This window comes from Triturus cristatus, chromosome 6 (assembly GCF_964204655.1).
Source record: "Triturus cristatus chromosome 6, aTriCri1.1, whole genome shotgun sequence".
Taxonomy (NCBI): domain Eukaryota; kingdom Metazoa; phylum Chordata; class Amphibia; order Caudata; family Salamandridae; genus Triturus; species Triturus cristatus.
In genome coordinates this window covers 889,386,595-889,408,613 of record NC_140589.1, presented here as the reverse complement: position 1 = coordinate 889,408,613, position 22,019 = coordinate 889,386,595, and the positions used below count along the sequence as shown (strand labels likewise).

General features: G+C 45.4%; 1 protein-coding gene across 1 annotated transcript in view; it reads right to left on the bottom strand.

The window, feature by feature from the left end:
* The window catches only part of PEX7 (peroxisomal biogenesis factor 7), a 1,030,600-nt gene that overhangs the window by 994,112 nt on the left and 14,469 nt on the right, over positions 1-22,019 (bottom strand). The gene's annotated exons all lie outside the window — the stretch shown is intronic.

The window sequence follows — 22,019 nt, the reverse complement described above, 5'->3', positions numbered from 1 at the left end:
AGATAGTCCCAAGGGACTCTCCCTGCCTTTAAAGTCTGTAATGTCCATGCAAACTGCATAACAGAACGCAACTCGTTTTGACCATGATATAACACTGACATATCATCATGCACAATATCAACTACTGATGAAACAATATTATCTAATGTATAAATCCTAGAAGAGAGAGTGCTAATGCTGTTATCTATAACGGCTAAAACCTTTTCCATGTTGGCTTGGTCAATAGCCCTCAATCTGGAAGCCGCCTCAATCTGTGACAACTTCCAGACTTCGTTGTAAATAGCATACGCCCACCTCTTGGTTCTGCCACCCACAGGACCCTTAACAAAATCATTCAAATCTATTTTGTCATGTAATTGTGATAAATGAACTTTGACAGACGCCAAAGTGGAATGTTGCAGCCAAGATTGACATAACTTGCCCACAGAGTATGTAGTTACAGTATGTGACGACTCAAACCGAGGGTCTACGCGTTCCTGAGTATACCCCGGTTTCAGTCCCAGAAAACGTCGTTGACAGAAATCTGAACTGCTTTGCCAAATTAACCAACCCTCACTATTAACTTTCGAAATATTGAAAGATGTATTTGAAACTAAGGATTGCAAAGCAGCAAGGGACAGATCTGTGTGGTTATCCCAATTGGGATAAGCGCCCAGATCCGGCACAGAAGGTGACTTTAATTTTTTAGAAGTAGCCAATCCAAAACAGGTGGTTTGGAAGATGGATGAATTTAAAAATAAAATATGATTTGGTATAAGACAGGCACGATGTAAAGCCTCTGTACCCTGTACCTGCCACGGCTTGGAACCCCAAACCGACTTTAGATCAATAGTAGCCTTCCATACATCATAACCTTTGATTGACAACTCGTCCATAAAGGACTTAGAATAAAGTAGCTTCGTGTGTGTCAGTCTAACCTTTGCGGCAGACTCAGGCAGCAACTTAAAATAAAACGCTGCCGGGTTGGAAACACTGAAATCCGAAAAATATGAGTACTTGTTAACTAGTGTTTGTGAACTTCCGAATTCGGGAGTAGGACAGTGTTCCCATTGGGTAAAATTTACAAAATTTCTAAATGTATTTGCTTTATGCAGGAAATGATTGCCATAATGTTGAAAACAATACTGTTCCGCATAATTAGCCGCATTTTCGTATAAATCTTCAGCATCAAAAGCGGCATAATATTTCAAATCAGAAAACAGTGATTCAATGGCGTGTACATCCCAATCATCAGAACGTATGTTCTGCCTAACCACATCACCCATAGAAACACGAAATACATTAGGTACATTAATGACCTCTGTAGGCCCATGAATTTGGAATTTAACAGCATCCCATGCGATTCCATCCAAGACGGGCCAGGCAGTAATATTCACAAAAGTCTGGTCCCTCTTCATGATGTGGGACGAGGAGTGGGGGGCCAAAGTTCCATTGATAAGTCTAATTGTCGATCTCTCACTCAGATAGTGGCCATCCACAAGACGGAAAAAAACTATCACGAATCCAATGGACATAAACAAAAAAATACTGAAAAGCAACAGCCAAATGTATGTCCAAGGGGCAATCAAAAAATGTCTCTTAAACCAGCTGAAAAAAACAGCAATGTTCGATGGGGGGCTTGAGGACAACGAGTTAGTGTCAAAGGAGAAACGGGACTGTCCAAGCGCCGTAGATTGTAAAACAGGCGAGGGACCACGTGTAGGATAAGCATACTCAGTCTCTTCGGGCAAACCACCAGCCGATGGTATCAACAAGGGATCAGTAACCGATTGCATCTCGATGGCAACATCAGGCAAGGTGTTAGAAGCAAGAGTCAACATTGAATTTCTTTGCATCGTCTGGCATGAAACTGCTGGAGTCATGCTAAGAAGTATCGGCCACTCGCTGAAGTTTGACATTGTCAATAGAGATGTACCTGTTTTCTTTGCGACCAGGAAGTGGAGGTAAAATGACTGTTCTTGTACCCTGCACTCCAAGCACTGGAACTGGTGCACGATAAGAGGGGCCGAACTCCTTCTTGTTCTCCACCTTCTCACGGACCAGATCTCCAACTCGGGGTAGCCAGCCGACTACCGGAACCTGAACTTCAACTTCAGATGTGGAGGGCAAGTGTTCCTTCGATAGAGTGTCTCTGGCTTCTTGTAGAGTCTGTAAAACAGCACAGTGATCATCTACGTCAAAGGGTGCGGTCGACGCCGCCATGTCTAGACCATCAAGGTCTGGTACAAACATTCTGATTCCGAAGAGCATCATGTACGGGGTCCGCCCACCCAGAGACCTTCTAGGGAGATTATTAAGTGCACGTTGAACGTTATACAAATGGGCTAGCCAGTTCCGGCCTGTGCCTAAAACACGGGCTGTCAATGATTGCTTTAAGTCACGGTTCATTCGCTCCACCACACTATTACCCTCAGGTCGGTAGGGGGACGAAAATTTGACTAGGACCCCCAAATTTCTCATAGCCTCCTTGTAAGCCTTAGAGGCGAACGCAGGGCCCTGATCAGAATGGAAGGTACCACACGCAAAGGTTCCCACAAAGACACGCAAATCTCTGATGACAGTCCGCGAGTCAGCACTCCTTTGTGGCCATACCCACAGAAAACGCGTGCACGAATCCACTGCAACCAAGATGTACTTGTACGCAGTATCTGAAGAAAAAGGACCGCAGTGATCCAAATAAACACAACCAAATGGTTTATTGGATATGTACAACTGCGTTTGTGATGGGCGCGCAACAGTAGAATGTTTAATCTGTTGGCAAATGTCACAATCAAGAACATAAGCGCGCGCTTGTTTATATAAACCAAACCACCAGTAACGTTGTTGTAGCAGAGATATAGTGGCTGACACTCTGGCGTGGGCTGACGCCAACCCCTCATGAGCAGCCAGAATCAGTGCGGGTCTGCAGTCCGCGTTGGGAATAATTCTGTCACCAACGTCGTTAATCCTCACTAATGGGACATTATCAGGACTTAAATGGTAAATGTAACGAGAAGGAAAACCCTTTGGGTAATCGCCTCCCTTTTCTGTAGCAGCAATAGCTGCCAAGATGTCATCATCAATCTTACTCTTTGATCTGGTTACTGCTGCCACTAAGTATGTAGCCACTGCTGTTTTTGCTGCCTCGTCAGCCAAGCTGTTGCCGACAGCATGGACACCAAGTCGTTGGTGACCAAGAGTGTGAATTACATTCACGAGTGGGAGACGTTCTTTAAAGTCTGCCACTCGAACCCAAAGCGTTTTATGCTTAATTGTGCCACCTTTTGTGTCTCGATAATCATTCTGAGACCAGAAGTGTAAATTGTCATTATAGGACTGGACACAGTAGAAAGAATCACTCACAATTAGAGTAGTGACTCGGGGATCAGCAAACTCCAGTGCAAGCACTAGAGCCCGAAGCTCCGCCAATTGCGCGGTACAATCGCCCAATGACTGCGTATGCACTGCATCAGATTGGAATTCACCATTTACGAAAGTACCTACGACAATTGCGCAAGCCGCTGAGTAGGCGTGCTTTGATCCAATTGCGGGCTGCGCAGACCCGTCAGTGTATATGACACAATGGTATTCTTCGAGCGGGCGCAAAGACAGAGGAGCCGGATGAACGAATTCATACTGCAAGAACTCTTGAGTCTGTAATGAGGCATCAAAGATGTAGGTGACGTCTGGCGACGTCAGTGTTGTGGCCCATTGTATCCACCGAGGATGCAAAGCTTTAGAATTTGGTACACTTGCCTTTGTCACCGCTTCTAAGGATAGATAGGGTGTTACAACCAGAATCTGTTTCCCATGTGACAGTGCGCGTTCTTTAAGGATCGCCATCTGTACAGCAGTCAGAACTTTTTCGACCGCGGAAAAACGTAATTCAGCAGAGGTGTACAAGTGGGATTTGTACGCAATGGGGACTGTATCGCCCTCATTAAACGTCAAATACGTGAAACCCACGGCGCCTGGCACTATTCTTATTACCAGGTTGGTGCGGTTATCACGTGTCAGCAAATATTGTGAAGCAAGAAGGTCAGCCTGTAAAGACTGTAAAATTTTAGAATGTTCCAGCTGCCAGCTAGACTTCGAAAATGTGGGTTGTACCAAGGCGTAAAGCGGCTTGATACGCTGGGCATAATCAGGAATGTACGTACGGCCGAAATTCAGAAAGCCCAGCAGAGATTGTAATTTCTTTAGTGTCGTTGGCGCACTCAAGCATGCGCACTTCTCCAGAAAGTGGGGAGCTAACCCCTTACCTTCATTATTGAGCTCGTAGCCCAAAAACAACACTGTATATTCCGCGATGTGAGACTTCGCAAAATTGAATTTGTAGCCATAGTCAGCAAAACTCACTACAATATTGTCGACTCGAGACAGATGCGGCAACAGCTCGTCATCCGTGAGGTAGATATCGTCAACATAGGAGTATGCCTCGGGGTCTATTCTTTCTAAGAGAGAAACCACGCGAGCGGAAAAGACGCCAGGGCTATTTTTGTAGCCCATGGCTAATCTTGTAAACTGTTTTTGTTTTCCGCCCGAAGTAAACGCTGTCCACTGGCTACTCAGTGTGGACAGGTTATGGCTAAAAAAGCCATTGGAAATGTCAAGTGTCGTTTTAAACCGTTTACGCACGAGACTGTCGACTAGAGCCGAGCTATGTGTATTTTGTACCGCGCAGGTCCGGCAATGGGAGTTTAGGTGCCGGTAATCCAAAACTAAACGGTACGAGCCGTCAGGCTTCGTCACAGTGAATAAAGGGTTATTCATAGGGGACACACATGTTTCAATTACACCCTGATATTCCAATTGTTCAAGGATCGCCGCGACGTGAGGTCTAGCTTCACGACGCATGGGATATTGGGGCTGTGGCTGGGGCATAGACCGCAATGGAATCTCATGGCCCCACGTTGGGCGCCATGTTGCAGGGATTCTGCTGATACACAGAACTATGCGAAGAACCCCAGGACCTCAGTGAATTGTGGTGTACCAGAAACTCACCTCAGAACCCAGAACCCAGTATCCGGCTAGCATAAGTGTCCCATTCGTTATCCGAGATTTAGCTCGGCGGTCCCAATGAATAGACAACCCAGAACAAGCGACTCAGTACATACTCAGGAATGGTGGGAATCGGAAATACCTGTTCGTATATTATTCTCACATCAGTCCACAACAATAATCAACAGAGACACGTTGTAAATAAAAGGGGTTTATTTTTATAGACCACGTGTCCTAAGATGCAGTACTTTGGCTAATACAAGCAGACAAATGATTAATATCAAAACCAGCAACATAGTTACAATACCATAGAATATAAAAGGGGTGATCATATTATAATGACAGTGGATACTACCACCTTCCCTTTACTAAGAAGCTAATATTATTATTATGCTAATAGAAGGTCTCTTAGGCTTGAATAGGGGACCCCATACCTCAAAGATCAGCTTAGTGAAATCACATCACAGGAGCATCAGGAGTCTTCTCGCAGGAAGGCTCGTCTTCGGTCTGAATAATAAACATGATGTCTGTGATACTAAAAGCACTAATTTTCAGGCATTTGCAGCTGCGCGTGTGTTATGGCTAAATAGTGGGCCGATCAACCTAGAGTGAAAAACATGCATTGTGTAATAACCCAGACTGTTTGTCACACCATGTACAGACCAAGGTCGCTGCGCAGAGCTTGGGATGGTAACAACAGATTGCTCTTGTGTGAAGCAAGTCTCGAGTCAGCAGTTTGTTTTAAGAAATAACATGTAAACGCAGTGCCGTGTGCAAAAGCAAAAAGATGGCTTTCTAACATCTAACGTGGTTATGCTAACTTAACAATGCCTGTACGTATTCAGAGAGAACTCACTACAATACAAGTACCTGTAACCGTATATTAGGGGTAGGTGATCCACCTTTTCTGCGTGGTCATCCTCACTTTTTCACATTTTGTTGGACCTTATATTTTGAAGACTTTAGAACAGGGGCCGCTGGTGTACACAGGCGAGATGAGCGTCGCCCTGCCACCCTGGGGAACTAAAAATAATTGTCTGATGGCAAACACTGAGCACCTAGCAATAAATTGTGCTGGCTGCTCGTGCTTGGTGAACAAACATGTGCAAATTAGGGGTTTTCTTTAGGGGGTGGGGGGATGGCCTTTGCTCTGCATATGCTTTTGGCTGGGCGAAGATTTCTTCGACCTGGAGCCAGAAAGCAGGGCAGTGACGACACACTGGTGGGTCCAGCCTGTGTCACACTTGCAGAATAGCATTTCGATTTTGGGCGTTATTCCCTTGGCACAGGGAGGAGTTGGAGGCCCTCCATTAATTCCAATGGCCGGGGGCTGGGCAGTCCGGCAGGCTTAGAGTTTGTGGGGGTGTGGCAGTGGCCTTTGCCTCTTCCACCAGACCCAGCAACAGTTGTTGTTTTCAAGTGATTGGTTTGCTGGGGTCTGGGGGAGGAGTCCAAAGACCAAATGCAGTATTTTCCAGTTTTGGCTTCCTTGATCGTGGCTTGTGCGTGCTCTCATTGCTATTGCCACGTTGTGCACTGCAGTCCTCTTGGTCACGAGGAGGAGCCCGGCTTGAGAACATCGAGGTCATCACGTCGGTAACACACAGGTAAGTGAAAGCGAGAAGCGACCCGCCACCACCCACAACAACCTCTTAATTATAGGGGCACTGCACTGTTTAAGTGTTGTTTTAAATTTTATCACTGCTGCGAATCCGATAATTTACTTTACTGACCCCTGCGGGCCCGGCCGGCAGAGTGACACTTTGATTCTGTGGCGGCAGTTGGGGGGTGGTGGGGGTGGCTTTAGAGGCCTTGGCGCTTGTTAGTGTATGTTACATATACACCCAGTGCAAGTTGGACTCAAACGTGCAGACAGGGGCCCAGGCACAAGCTGAAAGGAAACACGCATTCCCTGGCTCCCGGTGCTGCCCTCAGAGTAGACTAAAAGTTAACATGCATGCCCGAACTTCCAAAGACTGTTTAAGTGTTGTTTTTAATTTTGTCACTGCTGCGATAATTTACTTTACTGATGCCTGGGGGCCAGGCCGGCAGGGTGACTTTGATTCCGTGGCGGTAGTTACCGGGGGGGGAAGGATTGGTGGGAGGGGGTGGCTTAGAGGACTTGCCCTGGTGGCGTACATACATTGTTGCGCAACTTGTTGGTAACTTTTGGTTTCGTTTGTTGGGCAGCAGAGACAGTTTGAGGCCCTGTGCGCCTTCGTATGCCATTCTTATATTCATAAAGGTAGAAGGACGAGCAAACACCAATCCCCATGTTAAACAAATAAGCAGCAGTTTGTCTTTCAAGCGTCTACGTAAAGACGCAGTTGGTTTGATGATCAGCCCTATTACCTTTTACCTCATTAATGAATCCCATATTGGAAATTTTTGTATCGGGCTGCTGCACCTGTTGGTATTAGTGGTCTTTGCAATTTTAACAGGCCTGCAAGAACTGCGTTTGTTAACATGTAAACACTTAATATCGCAGTGCCTCTATTAGCGAGGGCTAATCCCGTAGAAAGACACGCTGCAAAATATGCATTTCAAAGTCAGGCCAGACTGTTTCACGCTAGTCTGCAGGTCATACGACCTGTTATATTAGAGCTTCGCAGGGCCGGACTGAAAACCAAAAGCAGTCCTGGCAGAAAACGTTCAAAGCAGCCCTCTTTTCCTCCCATAAAATATTTCCATCCATAAACTCCGTCCCCCTCTATCGCTTATCGGACATGCCCAATGGGATAAATGGCCAATCAGGCCCTCAGGCTTAGTTCAGAGTAATCGACAGGAGAGGGGGGAAGAAATGTAGTGGGGGAAACCTGAAGTTGATAAGGAGGTGATGGGTAGGGGAGTGTACGGCTGTGGATAAGGCCTATGAGGCATTCAAGCGTGACTTTCTTTTGTTAGATAACAGAGGAGATACTCTTTGCAGAATCATTAGTCAATTGGTTGAAAGCACTATATAGAGCAACCGTTAAAAGTATTCACTCTGATTCACGAACATGTATAACATTCGCCCATATTTACAATGTTTAGTGTTTTTTATGCTTTTTATCCATCTTACTTGTTTCAGTATACACGAGAATCAAATATCACTCTTTATTATAGTTCTAACATGTGGCAACTCATATTGTTATATATTCCACAATTTCAGCTTTTGAGAAACGTACCTTGTAGTATTACAAAACCGGGCTTCATTATAGTTCAGTAGACTAAGGAGATTGGAAGACAGGTGTACCTTTCTCAAGGCTTTAAGCCCCAATCTTTAGTGGTTTTACACTATGTAGATCAGTTTCATTTGGGCAAACAATTTACAACTTGTGTTCAGCTGTGGCTCACAAACCTAGATCCTAACCAAACAAAACGTATATTCCTCAAGCTGTGAAAATGCAATTACCGTTTTATTTCTTTAGTTTCGGTACTACTGATAGATTAGACGTAAATTCCTAGGGAATCACGCTGCACCCACACCAAGACACACACAAAATAAATCAAAGACACTTGTTGGATTAATTAAGGAAGCACAAAAATTAGGGAAAGGCCCTAAAAATGTGCGCCACTTCAAACAACATGCAATTAACCTGCACACCTGTCAGACGCATCACGAAGGCTACAATCTTACATTCACCGCCCATCTCCTACACCATACTAGATTAAAAATCTAAAAAGAGCCTCCTCCAACCTCTCACAGAATAGGATGCATCTCTGACAACCAGGCTGTCTAAACAAAAAGTTCTCTCCCTCGCTCACATCAGTCATCAATGTAGAATACACCACACTCGTGTGAGAGGCCAATGAAGGGGAACATGTAAAGATGTGCTGAGGGCCAACGTGCTATTATTATAGGGGTAAGAGATGCTGCTTGCCTGTGATAAAAAAGAAGTGGGAGGACTCGGGTTCTTTTCAAATTCTAGGGGGAACTGCCCTGGTGTTTTTTTTAAATATGCAGAGCCGGATTGAGAGAACAGCGGTGATGTGAGGGAAAGGGCCTGTTGATGTGGGCAATGAGTGGGAAAAGCTATGTGGTGAAAAAGGAAACAGAACTGTTAGTCAGTGGAAGTAAACAAGGTATGTTTGTGAATGCTGAAAAGGGTCGAAACTGTAACAGAAGACATATGGAATTTCTTAACTGATAAATAATTCAATCGTATTGCTTTATTAACCTTCCTGCTTCCTCAAGTTTGCTTGAAAATGCATAATTTGTCTACTCTATTCTCAAAAAAATCTGTAGGTTGTTCGGGCTCGCTCGATACGCTTGCTCACCATTGTGCAGTACGACAATAAGTTTACGCCCTGCCACTTTCAAATGTCACCAGCCGCCACTGCTTTAGAACTCTGTGCACTTTGTCCCTGCTAACTGGTATAAAGTGCCTGGGCTCCCCTTTAAACATGGTTGAATAGGCATACTTCTAATTGGTATATGGTACAAAGTGAAACCAAGGCCTGGAAGTTAAATGCCACTAGTGGACTGCAGAACCTATTGTGTCATCCTCTACAGTGGCAGTGCAAATATGGCTTTAAACCTTCCATTGTAGCCTAGCTGTAGCAGTGTAACAACTGGAATCGATCTGTCAAAATAAACCCTTTTGTCAGATCAAAAGCTTCCTTTAAAAAATAAAACATATGTCACCCCAATGTAGGCCTTGAGGCCCACAAGGCAGGGTGCATGGTATTTTTCTCTGTCCCATGCAGAAAATCAGAGTACAACCTAAAATCCTAATGCCTTATCTTGCGAATGGAACCAGCTGGGAAACAACTATTTCTAATAGTTATTAAAAATCCAATTCAATGGTGAAGTAAGATGTTTAATGTATATTAAGAAAAAGTAACTTTTAGAACGTTAAGCTTTTACCTGCCTCAAGTTATTGAAGTCTAATTTGCATTGGCTCTTTAGCCTTTTCCAGCTAGTAATTAGCCTTCAATATACGTGAATATGCATGAAATGCCTCCCAGGAGTAAAAAAAGAAAATAGACTGACCTGAATTTGACAAATCCTGCTTACGAGTCAAATCCTGCTTGACAGGTCTGCTGGGTTCACATATAAAATTTGTGGCACACTTGAAAGGGGAGAGAAAAGGATGCCAAAACAATTACAGTAGATCCACTGTCTGGTTGCTGAAGGACTCTGCTTCTGTACTACCAGACTTCTGTTTTTAGGTTTATTGTGGGTACAGTGGCTCCTCAAACTGGATTTTAGTGTTAGATGTGGTAAGACACTAGGATGCCATAGTTCTCTCCCCACAAACACCCCTATAGCTCAGAGTTCAAGTTGAGTGTGGCTGAAAACTTTAGACATCTTGAAAATGCCCAAAGTGGGTATGGTTTGTCCCAGGAAGGTTTGACCCATAGGTTAGGGCATGCCAGGGGTCAATACCACCCACCAGCCAATGGCATTTCCAGGCACCCACTTTGAACACTTTCTGGGCCTACAGAATATCAGGAGAGGACAGACTTGCTGTCTGTGACCTGCGATGAAAGGAGCCCAGAAGGACTGGCTCTGCCCCTCTAGTAACCAAGACAAAGAAGTGGACTCCAAGGGTCATAAGGTTGACCTCCTGTTATGTCATGGAAGTACTGAACTGACAAGTGGCAAATGTAAATTGATGCTGGCCTGACACCCTATGAGTCTCTAAGTGTCTCTTCTGAGGTCCTGGAGGGCTTTGAAAGTATACTCATGTGGTGGATAGGGACTTACAGGACTAAGTCAGAAGTTGAAATCTTTGACCAAGATGAACCAGGTTAGAGTATACGACTATCTTTGGCACTTTGTGCTTTTTGGCGCTCTTTCACACCAGTCCTCGAAAAATCATAACAATTTTACTAGACCTGCAGGTCTTGTGACTTAAATAATCTACTCAACCTATTTGTAATGCTCTTGACCCCTAAACTTGTTTCAAATGATGTGATTGTGGGTAAATAATTCAATTAATTGACCCGCCATTGTCTTCATTATCACATATGAGAGAACCTTCAAATGTATGAGCATGTCTTTTTTTGTTTGGGTATAATAGATTAAACTTTCTTTCCATATATAATACAAATCTAGCCACATATTGGAGACACATGACCCCTGAATTGTCTCTTAGTTTATTAACAGCATTTTTATCAGGGCGGGGGAAGGGATGTATCTCAAATCCTGTTTAAAAACTATCACTTTTAATAAATACATAACTAAAGCATGAAGTGGTAGCACGCTGTCATTTGTAATCAGCAGATTTTACACTGAAATAGCCACTAAATGTGTTACAGACGTGGTTTTAAAATGATATAGTGTACAATGTTTGGAAATAAAGTTTCTGCAAATATTTGTCATTTGCACATCACCAAGTAAAATGTTCTGATTTGTTTTGCTCCTATTTAACTTTTTGTTTGCATCACACTTCTGAATTAAAAAAGAATGTGCTTTTGCATTCCTGATATATTTTGAAATATTTGTAATATTAATGTACAGGATATTTATTTAAAGGTTATGTGTTAGAGAAAATAACTGACATGTTCAGTCAGCTCACTTGACAAAAACCTCCAACTGTAGTAAGAGAGAGAAAAATAAACCTAATTTTCCAAGCAGCAATTAGTTAATAGACAAACTGACATTTGACCTCTTTCCTTGAATAGACAGCAAATGTGTCAAGATAAAAACAAGATTTAATGGCATCTTTATTGCTCATTCACCTTCTGAATAAACCGAACACCTGTTCCTTTCCTGCCCAAGTTTACTGCCAGATGGGACTAGTAGGTGCTAAACATTTTCCAGGCCTGCACACTACCTGTTCCCGGTTCCCAAAATAGAATTTTTGTCATTTTGGTGTCATTTTGTTTATTAAAAAAATGTTGGTTGAGCCTAGACAGTGCATGCGCTGTCTGCAAGACCTGTTGTTATCTCTTATGTTAGTTTGTGGCACGTCCATGAATTGCCATTGGCTGGTACCTGTGGCATTCTGAAATGGTGGCATTCCATTGGTGTTTGTCCCTCCATTGTCTGTCTGTTCCCGCCCCTTGGCGATTTCACAAATTGTTTCTTTTGGTCGTCCCTGCAGACGTCTATCTCAACTCCTCATGCTCCTTCGCATCGTGATGGCCCTTCCTCCTGCATTCCATCTGGGAATGCCGCACATCCCATCATAATGCTTCCCCAAGACACTGCATTCATTAACAGCTTTTGTTTACCCGAGTGTGTCAGCTTTGAACAGCTTTTGTTTACCCGAGTAAGTTCAACTATTTACAAATACAGCATTGTTTCATTTCATGTTGCTTAAATTGAATTAGCATTTAATTTGTTACATCAAGGAGGGGAGAGCCAACACCAAGACTCGAACCGTGGTCTCTAGTCGCAAATTCGCGGCTCTGTATGTTGTGCTACATTCAGCCACATTCAGTACCACCTTTAAAGTTTGCTATGTTTAAAGGCGGTCTGAATGGGTGGAAATCTGGCATGTTGATTTTTTAAAGCAAGCATTTGCAATGCAATAGGTCTCGCAATCACGCAAGTTTGAGCTATTGGCATTGTAAATGATAATGCCTTTTATTTTTGTTTTGGGTTTTAAAACATAAATAAAAGGCATTGTCATTTACAATGCCAATAGCTTAAACCCGCGTAAATGAGAGACCTATTGCATTGCAAATGCTTGTATTTTTTTGTATTTAATTATGCTTTTCGAGGCAACGTGACCCGCTCATGTGACTTACAGCAGCTGCTGCTGCTAACTTTAGCCGCCGATCAGGTCATCCTGGTGCGCCAGCAAAGAACACAGTGGCACTAGCCGAGGGCTATGTGGGTGACAGTCAAGAGAGCAAAGGAGACTGTCCCGGTCAGCTTCCTCCTGCAGCCACCTATCTTCTATCCGGTAGGTAACCGGAGCTCTTACTTGGGCACAGACACTGATAATCGCAGTCCATGTGGCATGTTTCAGTACCTTTCACCATTCAGAATGTTGCGACGTCCAGTATTTTTCGAAATTAACTGAATGATAAGGTTTAAGAGGACTTTGAAACGAAGATACATAAATATTCAGTAATCTACTTTGATTCCTACAGATATTGAGTGCCAGGGGGCTCTTTTGTTGAAGATATTACGTTGTTGCCCGCCCATGACCTGCTCCACCCCCAAGAAATTGGTTTGGGAAGTCTCACGTGTTACACACACCGCTGGATTCGCCCCCTTGTGTTTGTAAATGTCTGCATATCCCCAAATAGTTGTTTTACTGTAACTTTTCCTATTATCGTTACAGTGTCGAGATGAGGACAAACGTCCGACCCCCCCTCATCTCCCAACCTATCCCTTCATTTAATCTCTACCCCGTGCACGACCGCATAGCTGCCAAGCTTATAAATTATATTCATTTATTTATTTAGGAGCTTATAAAGCGCCCTTATGCTCAAGGGCGTCCTGGCGCTATCTACTGACTCCTGAGAAGAAAGCGGGGATATACTCCAAAAATAACCAGGTCTTGAGCCCCTTTATAAAAGAGAGGAGCTCCGAGGCATTCCTGAGATGTCCCGGCAGGCTGTTCCAGGCTTTTGCTGCACAAAAGGCAAAACTGTTTCCTCCCCATCTGGCCTTTTTTATTCGTGGCACCACCACTAGTCTGCCTTCGGCCGAGCAAAGCGCTCTTCCCGGTACATACCACTTAAAGCACTTACTTAAAAACTCTGGGCCACTGCCCGTCAAAGCTTTAAAGACCGTGCATAGGGCTTTGAATTGCGCATGTCTTGTTACAGGCAGCCAGTGGCCTGAGACCCTCTCGTACAGAGGCGTATCTGGGGGTTCCTGTCAGCAGTCTCGCTGCCGCGTTTTGAACGTTTGGAAGCTTGTTTCCTTCCCAGTATAAGAATTGGCTTGGTAGTTTGGTTTGCCCTGTTCCCATCATGCACTGGGACAGGTACAGACTAATTTGCATGTAGCCAGGTTCTGAGCTGGGATGGTGCAGTGAGCTAAAAAACGGTGATGGATTAAAACCATGATCTCTTGACTTGGTAAGAGTATTCTGCATCATTCAGAAACTCTGTCCATCACCACCCCCTTTTTCCCAAATCGATTTTATCCACACTCAGTGTGGGAGGGTATGCTCAGACGTGAGTCCCTTGCTCATTGCACCATCAGGATTCAGGCAAGCCGGGCCGACGAAGGCTGTGATGCCAGAAACCGGTCCCCGGAAGCTTGTTTCCTTCCCAGTATAAGAAATGGCTTGGTAGTTTGGTTTGCCCTGTTCCCATCATGCACTGGGACAGGTACAGACTAATTTGCATGTAGCCAGGTTCTGAGCTGGGATGGTGCAGTGAGCTAAAAAACGGTGATGGATTAAAACCATGATCTCTTGACTTGGTAAGAGTATTCTGCATCATTCAGAAACTCTGTCCATCACCACCCCCTTTTTCCCAAATCGATTTTATCCACACTCAGTGTGGGAGGGTATGCTCAGACGTGAGTCCCTTGCTCATTGCACCATCAGGATTCAGGCAAGCCGGGCCGACGAAGGCTGTGATGCCAGAAACCGGTCCCCGGAAGCTTGTTTCCTTCCCAGTATAAGAATTGGCTTGGTAGTTTGGTTTGCCCTGTTCCCATCATGCACTGGGACAGGTACAGACTAATTTGCATGTAGCCAGGTTCTGAGCTGGGATGGTGCAGTGAGCTAAAAAACGGTGATGGATTAAAACCATGATCTCTTGACTTGGTAAGAGTATTCTGCATCATTCAGAAACTCTGTCCATCACCACCCCCTTTTTCCCAAATCGATTTTATCCACACTCAGTGTGGGAGGGTATGCTCAGACGTGAGTCCCTTGCTCATTGCACCATCAGGATTCAGGCAAGCCGGGCCGACGAAGGCTGTGATGCCAGAAACCGGTCCCCGGAAGCTTGTTTCCTTCCCAGTATAAGAATTGGCTTGGTAGTTTGGTTTGCCCTGTTCCCATCATGCACTGGGACAGGTACAGACTAATTTGCATGTAGCCAGGTTCTGAGCTGGGATGGTGCAGTGAGCTAAAAAACGGTGATGGATTAAAACCATGATCTCTTGACTTGGTAAGAGTATTCTGCATCATTCAGAAACTCTGTCCATCACCACCCCCTTTTTCCCAAATAGATTTTATCCACACTCAGTGTGGGAGGGTATGCTCAGACGTGAGTCCCTTGCTCATTGCACCATCAGGATTCAGGCAAGCCGGGCCGACGAAGGCTGTGATGCCAGAAACCGGTCCCCGGAAGCTTGTTTCCTTCCCAGTATAAGAATTGGCTTGGTAGTTTGGTTTGCCCTGTTCCCATCATGCACTGGGACAGGTACAGACTAATTTGCATGTAGCCAGGTTCTGAGCTGGGATGGTGCAGTGAGCTAAAAAACGGTGATGGATTAAAACCATGATCTCTTGACTTGGTAAGAGTATTCTGCATCATTCAGAAACTCTGTCCATCACCACCCCCTTTTTCCCAAATCGCGTTTTGAACCAACTGCAGCCTGTATTTGTTTTTTCTTCAAATTCTGGTACAGGCTATTGCAGTAGTCCAAACGCGACAAAATTAGGGCAGGGACTGCTGTCCTGAATCCATCTGCTGGCAGAAAATATTTTATTTTCCTTAATATCCTAAGGATATGGAAACAGGATGAGACAACTCCACTTACCTGGTCCCCGAAATCAAGATTTTGGTCCACAATAACAACCAGATTTTTTGCTTTCCCTGTGGGGTCAGGTAGCTTTCCCAATGCTTCAGGCCACATATCGGGAGTCCATATGTTAGGGTTGTTCCCAAACATGATGACCTCGGTTTTTCTGGAGTTTAATTTAAAGCAATTGGAGGCCATCCAGCCGGCCACGATTTTCAAACAATCGTGGCATCTTGCTGCCATGTCCACTTGGGACCCTCGTTGTACGGATAACACAATTAGTGTATCATCTGCATACGATGTAAGTTGGAGTCCAAAGGATCTTATCACGGCCGCAAGTGGGCTGACATAGATATTGAAGAGCGTTGGACTCAGGGAGGACCCCTGTGGCACCCCGCAAGGGAGGGCAAAAGGCTCAGATTTATCCGATCCCAAGTCAACTGTCTGTATTCTGTCGGCCAAAAAGGAATTCAGGAGGCTCCAAGCCGAGCCCTCCACCCCAGCCCCCGACAACCGGTCCATCAACACCCCATGGTGGACCGTGTCGAAGGCTGCCGACAGGTCCAACAGAATCAGAATAGCTACTCCTCCCTGGTCCACAGCCGCTCTAACCTCCTCAGTGGCTTTAATAAGAGCGAGCTCCGTGCTATGCCCTGCACGGAACCCAAACTGCGTGGGGTCAAGGTGCTAAGTTGCTGGTTAATAGCCTTCTCTAGTAGTTTGGCCGGGAGCGGGAGTCGTGATATTGGTCTATAGCTATTAGGGTCATTTCCATCCAAGTTGGGTTTTTTTTCAATGGAAGTACCGAAGCCGTTTTCCACCTCTTAGGATACTCACCCATGTTAATAATCAAATTGAACATGGGTAAGTGTGGATGCAATGACCTCAGAACAGATCTTAAGTACCGCAACCAGGCAAGGATCATTGGGAGATCCCGACCGAGCCACGCGCAATAAGTTTAAGACCTCCGTGGACTGTAAGTGACTAAAATACTCTAATCTGTCCGATGGCACTCCCGGCTTTGATTTGGTGCTATTTGCTGCTTTCCCCCATACCCTTGGGCATTGGAAAAGGAGGAGAAGATCCCTTCCACCTTATTCCTAAAGAAGGAGGCAAGTGACTCACACAAGGCCGGGCTACTATGAGAGCTGGGCTTAGTCGGGATAGTCAGTTTTGTAATGGTCCTGAACAATTCTCTCGAGGATGAGTTGGCCTTCTGTATCTGCTCCATGAAGTAGCCTTTTTTGCCTCCGATATCAATTTCTTGTAGATGCTGAGGCTTTCTTTATTCTTTTCTTTATTTGTTAGGGCAGTACCCCTTCCTCCAAATCCTCTCAAGCCTCTTACAGTCTGTTTTGTGTTTCTGCAGTAAACCTGAGAACCAAGGGGCCAGGACTGAGCTCGCCTCGGGGTGAAAAGTGTTATTGGCGCAAATTTGTCACACGCGCTCTCAATCCATCTTGAGTACGTCTCCTCTGCCATATCTACATTAGCAGGAAAGCTAGGAATATTCAGTGTCAGGAAGTTCTCCATCTCCACCCCATTTACATCTTTCCATGCCCAGACTGAAATCTTTTCCCTGGGCTTAGGCCTAGCTAGACATTGGCCTCCCTGGGAGAGCGTAAAAATGATAGCTGCATGATCTGACCACATGAGTGGTAGAATCTCCAACAAATCCAGGCCGGAATTGTTGGAAAAAATGCCGTCTATCGTATGCCCGGCAATATGTGACAGACCTACCACCCTTTGGTCAAGCTCACATCCTCCCATAATATCCATAAGTCTTTCAGTATCTGTGTCCAAGGCATCTTCCAAATTAAAATTAAAATCTCCCATAATTGTGAAGGTGTTTACACATAACCCTTCTTCCAGCAGGGCGCCAAGCGAATCCAGAAACAAGCCTCTGGGTCCTGGAGGACGATAAATTAACATTGCTTTAAAAGTGTTGTGGGGGGAGAGGCGGACACTGATGGACAATGCTTCACAAGTTTTATTAGAGGCTATGGAGAAAGAGGGCTCAAGGCTATTATGATAAATAACAGCGAGTCCTCCCCCCCTTCTGGCGGGATGGTCTAACGTATGGCACACAAAGCTGGCCGGCAGGGCCTTTACAATATCAGGGCCTGAGGTGTTATCAGTCCATGCCTCAGTAATAAAGGCCATCAAGATTTGGAGATCCTCCAAAAGTAAACTATACTCCAGGCTATGTTTGACCAGTGACCTGGCGTTTAGCAATAGGCATTTCAGGGGGGGGGGGGGCAGCTACATCTGGCTTTGAAAAGCCCTCCACCTCCTTGATAGGGAAAGGAAGCTTGCTAGAGTAGGCCAGGATATCAGGTAAAAAAGACAGAAAATGCATGAATCTGCCAGCTCTCCAGGCCTCATACTAGGTGAAAACCTCGGACAACAGGCTTTCCCTCCCTCTGGGTCCAAGCTTCTAAGCATGCTTGGCGAATATCTAATCAGGTCTGGTGGTCCGGAACCAGGGGGGCTGGCCTTGAGCCCGATCCGGGCGCAGACGGGCTTGCCTTAAGCCTGTGTTAAATGCCATTACTTAGGCAGCCCGCCCAATCACAGCCCCGTTCCCCGCCTCCTATGCCTCCAATCAGCAGCGCCCCTACTCGGCGTCTGCAGGGAATCAGGAAGTATGGGAAACCAAAGTGATCCCTCATCACATGTCTAAGTTCGTTCTTGATTTAGAATGTTCACAGTAGTCACTTCAGTTTTCTATTTCGTATTTGTCTTTGTATGCTGTTTCTTTAAATATAGATTTAAGAAGAGATTATAGGTTGCTATAATCTCTTCTTAAATCTATTAACATTCCCTACGTATAGCAATCCTATTGGTAATGTAGGGGTCCCCTCTTTTTCAAAAATATATATTTCTTTAAATATAAGCAGATTTCTTTTGTTTTATATTCCTTAGAGACTTAGTTAGAATGCTATTATTTCCTGGGGTGTGAGGATGGGAGAGGGCTGATGGCAGGACGATGATTTAACACAATGTGTGGGCATACCACTGGGGTTCAAATTAGCATAGGCAGTGTGCCATGTCATTGCAGAAAGCTGTCTCACAGGAAGTGAAGTCACATGAAGCCCTTGACTTTAATGGAATGGGTGTTTTCCCTGATTGTTTAGTATTTGGTCTCTTCATTCTAGAAGCCTACATCTAGTTATCTAAACTTGTTAGAAAATGGGGGTCTCTAGTTGGCAAGGGTTTGCACCTTTGTACAAGTAGGGACCCTTCCTTCTAGTCAGGATACTGGAGTTACACTCCTAAAATAACCCCTGCTCACCTCCTTGGTAGCTTGGCACGAGCAGTCAGGCTTATCTTAGAGGCAGTGTGTAAAGCATTTGCACATCACCAAAAGTAACACAGTGAAAGCACTACAAAAGGACACCACACCAGTTTAGAAAAATATCCCAAAAACAAGAGCAAAAACTATAAAAATCCACAATGCAGTACTTAGAAATCTTCAGTAATCAAAATAGACTTGAAATAAAGTTCCTTGAAGTCGATAGCTCCGTCTGGGGCTATCACGGCGTCGTGAACAACAAATCCAAACAATTCTGGCTGACCGCAGCGTCGCGGGCCAGCTACGGTGTCGGGAAGACCCACAAAACAGTACCTTTAGAAAAACAGGGCGTCTGCGTCCTCTCAATGAGCCCCGAAAGCACGGCGACCGCAGGAATTGGTTCTGGAGGTCAGTGCAGGAGTCGTCGGGCCTTTGATGTCACACGCGTTGCAGATCGAACTACTCATGGTTGATGTCGGGAGCGCCGGCATCAGGGCTGCGGTGCGGCGTACAGTGCCCTCAGGTCGCGGTGCAGGTAGTGGCTTGCTGGCGGTTGTCCAGCGGCTTCGGTGAGACCAGGGTTGCGGGGCGAAGTGGTGCGGTGCTCGTCGCGGTGCTGGCAGTTCATGGTGCAAGCAGCAGCTTTGTCGTTGGTGAAGCGCTGTAGTCGGCTGACGAACTGAAGTCGATGGTGGCAGCGTCGGTAGGCAAAGGCTGCGAAGCGGGATGAGGACAGTGCACTGTGTAACTTACCAGCGGTGCCCTCGAACCACGGTGCAAGCAGTGGCATCGATGTCGGCATGGAGCGGCGGCGTCGGGGATACCAGGGCGACGACATGAAGCGAGGCGGTGCGTAGTGCGGTGCCCACAGGCCGCGGAGCAAGCAGCAGCTCTGTGGTGGCATCAGGTGACATTGTTGGTAAGACCAGGGTTGCGGTGCGGCATTGCGGCGGTGCCCTCTGCGGTGCCTTCAGGACATGGAGTCGGCAGCGGCGTCTGCAGCGGCGTCGTAGATGGCGTTGGGTTGCTTTTATTCTGTTGCAGCACAAAACACACAGTCCCCAGTGCTGATGGCAAAAGAACTTGACGTCTTCACTGTTCCTGAGACTTCTTGAACAGGAGGCACGCTCTACCTGAAGCCCTTGGAGAAACTAAAAAAAAAGAAATTGCAGAAAGTTCAGTCCAGTCCTTTCACAGCCCAAGACTGAAGCAGCCACTGCAGGCCAACACAGCAAAGCACACATCAAAGTGGTAGTCCCTCCTCACAGCTTCGCCAACTCTTCTTTTTGACAGTTTTCTTGATTCCAAAAGAGTTCTAAAATTAATGGGGCTGTGTACATTGCTCTGGCATTCCACGAAATAAAAATGATTGATTCTAAAATTAATGGGTTTGGGCCCCACTTTTTATAGCCCAAAATCCTTTGTTCTCTGGGGACAGAGAGTGTCTGTGTCCAACCAGAACCAGTTCTGTCCTCTCTGGTGCAGCTTCCTGGCAGGAGGAGGAAACAACATTGTCAGAGGCAGACTGGGCCCATTCAGATGAAAGGAAATCTCATTCCCCTACTCTACATGCAGCCCAGGTCTATTCAGCCCATCCCTGACCCACCTAGGCTCTCTGGAGCCACTGCTCCTCCCCAGCCCCTGTCATCCCAAAGCCAGACAGTCAATCCACAAACCCAGCAGAGGCACACCGGATGGCTAAGCAAGAAAATACCTACTTTCTAAAAGTGGTATTTTCAAACACAGAATGTAAAAATCATCTTCACTAAAAGATGCATATTTAGATTCTGAGTTCAGGCATACTAAACTCTATTTTACTATCTTGTTACCAGGCGTAGTTATGTTTATAAGATGTAATAAACAAACTCCCCATTTTGTCCTATGGGGACAGTTAGCCTTGCAATAGTGAAAAACGAACTTGGTAGTAATTCACTATCAGGACATGCCATACACACCAGGGCACTACCTTTCACATACACTGCACCCTGCCCACAGGGGTACCTTGGGCCTACCTTAGGGGTGACTGATATATAAGAAAAGGGAAGCTTAGGGCCTGGCAAGTGAGTAAAATTGCTAAGTCGTCATGGCAGTACCAGACTGCACACGGCCTCTGCAATGGCAAGCCAGAGTTACATTTACAGGCTGCTTGTGTGGGTGGCACAATCCGTGCTGCAGCCCACTAGCAGCATTTGATTTACAGGCCCTGAGCACACACAATACATTGTACTAGGGACTGACTAGTAAATCAAATCAGCCAATCATGGAAACACCAATCCATAATAACAATTGACAACAGGAGCACTTGCACTTTAACACTGAATAGCAGTGAAATTGTGCGCACAGACACTAAACCAGCAAAAACAAAGTCAAAACTGGAAGGTCAGAAGGCAAAAAGACAGGGGAAACACACCAAAAGATGCCAAGTCTAACAGGACTAAAGCAGGGCACAAGTCCTAAAAAAAAGATGTGGGGGAACTAACCAAGTTAGGCAGTATGCAGGAGACATCATGGCACATGCCATCACATCCCCGCCAAAGAGCCCCATTATTGGGAGCCCGTCAGGAATTGCAGCGCCGACCTGACGAGGGGCAGGCTCAAATGATGAAGCATGACACCTAGCTTGCTGGGTGTGTGAGGGCCCTAGTTCCAACTAAAGGGTTTCCCCCTATCCATGACATACGACATTTTTTGCTGAAATCACAACTTTTTCTTCACTGACCTGAGGAACTTTGTACCCTTTTTGTCTCACATGCCATCACAGGGCATGACTTCACGACACGTGACATCGCATGTGTTATCGCTGGATGTGACATCACAAGAAGTGACACCAGATATTAAGACCTCCCAAATATGTTTATCATATATATCATGAGTACATTTAAGCGCATTATGAGATTTAAGAAATTAGATTTTGGGTCTGGATTGTTCCACAAAAATGCCACAAACCCAACACAAAATCTGGGCTCAACTAATGCATTTATGTCTTTTAAAATACTACCACAAAGAAGTTGGCAACAAGGAGAAACATGGTAGTAGATCTGTTCTGCTGAATTGGCTGCAAAATCTGCATTTTTCAAATATATTATGGGGTTAAAGCATCTACTGCAGCGATCCTTGTGTGCCCAGTAAATCTCATGGAGTAGTAATAAT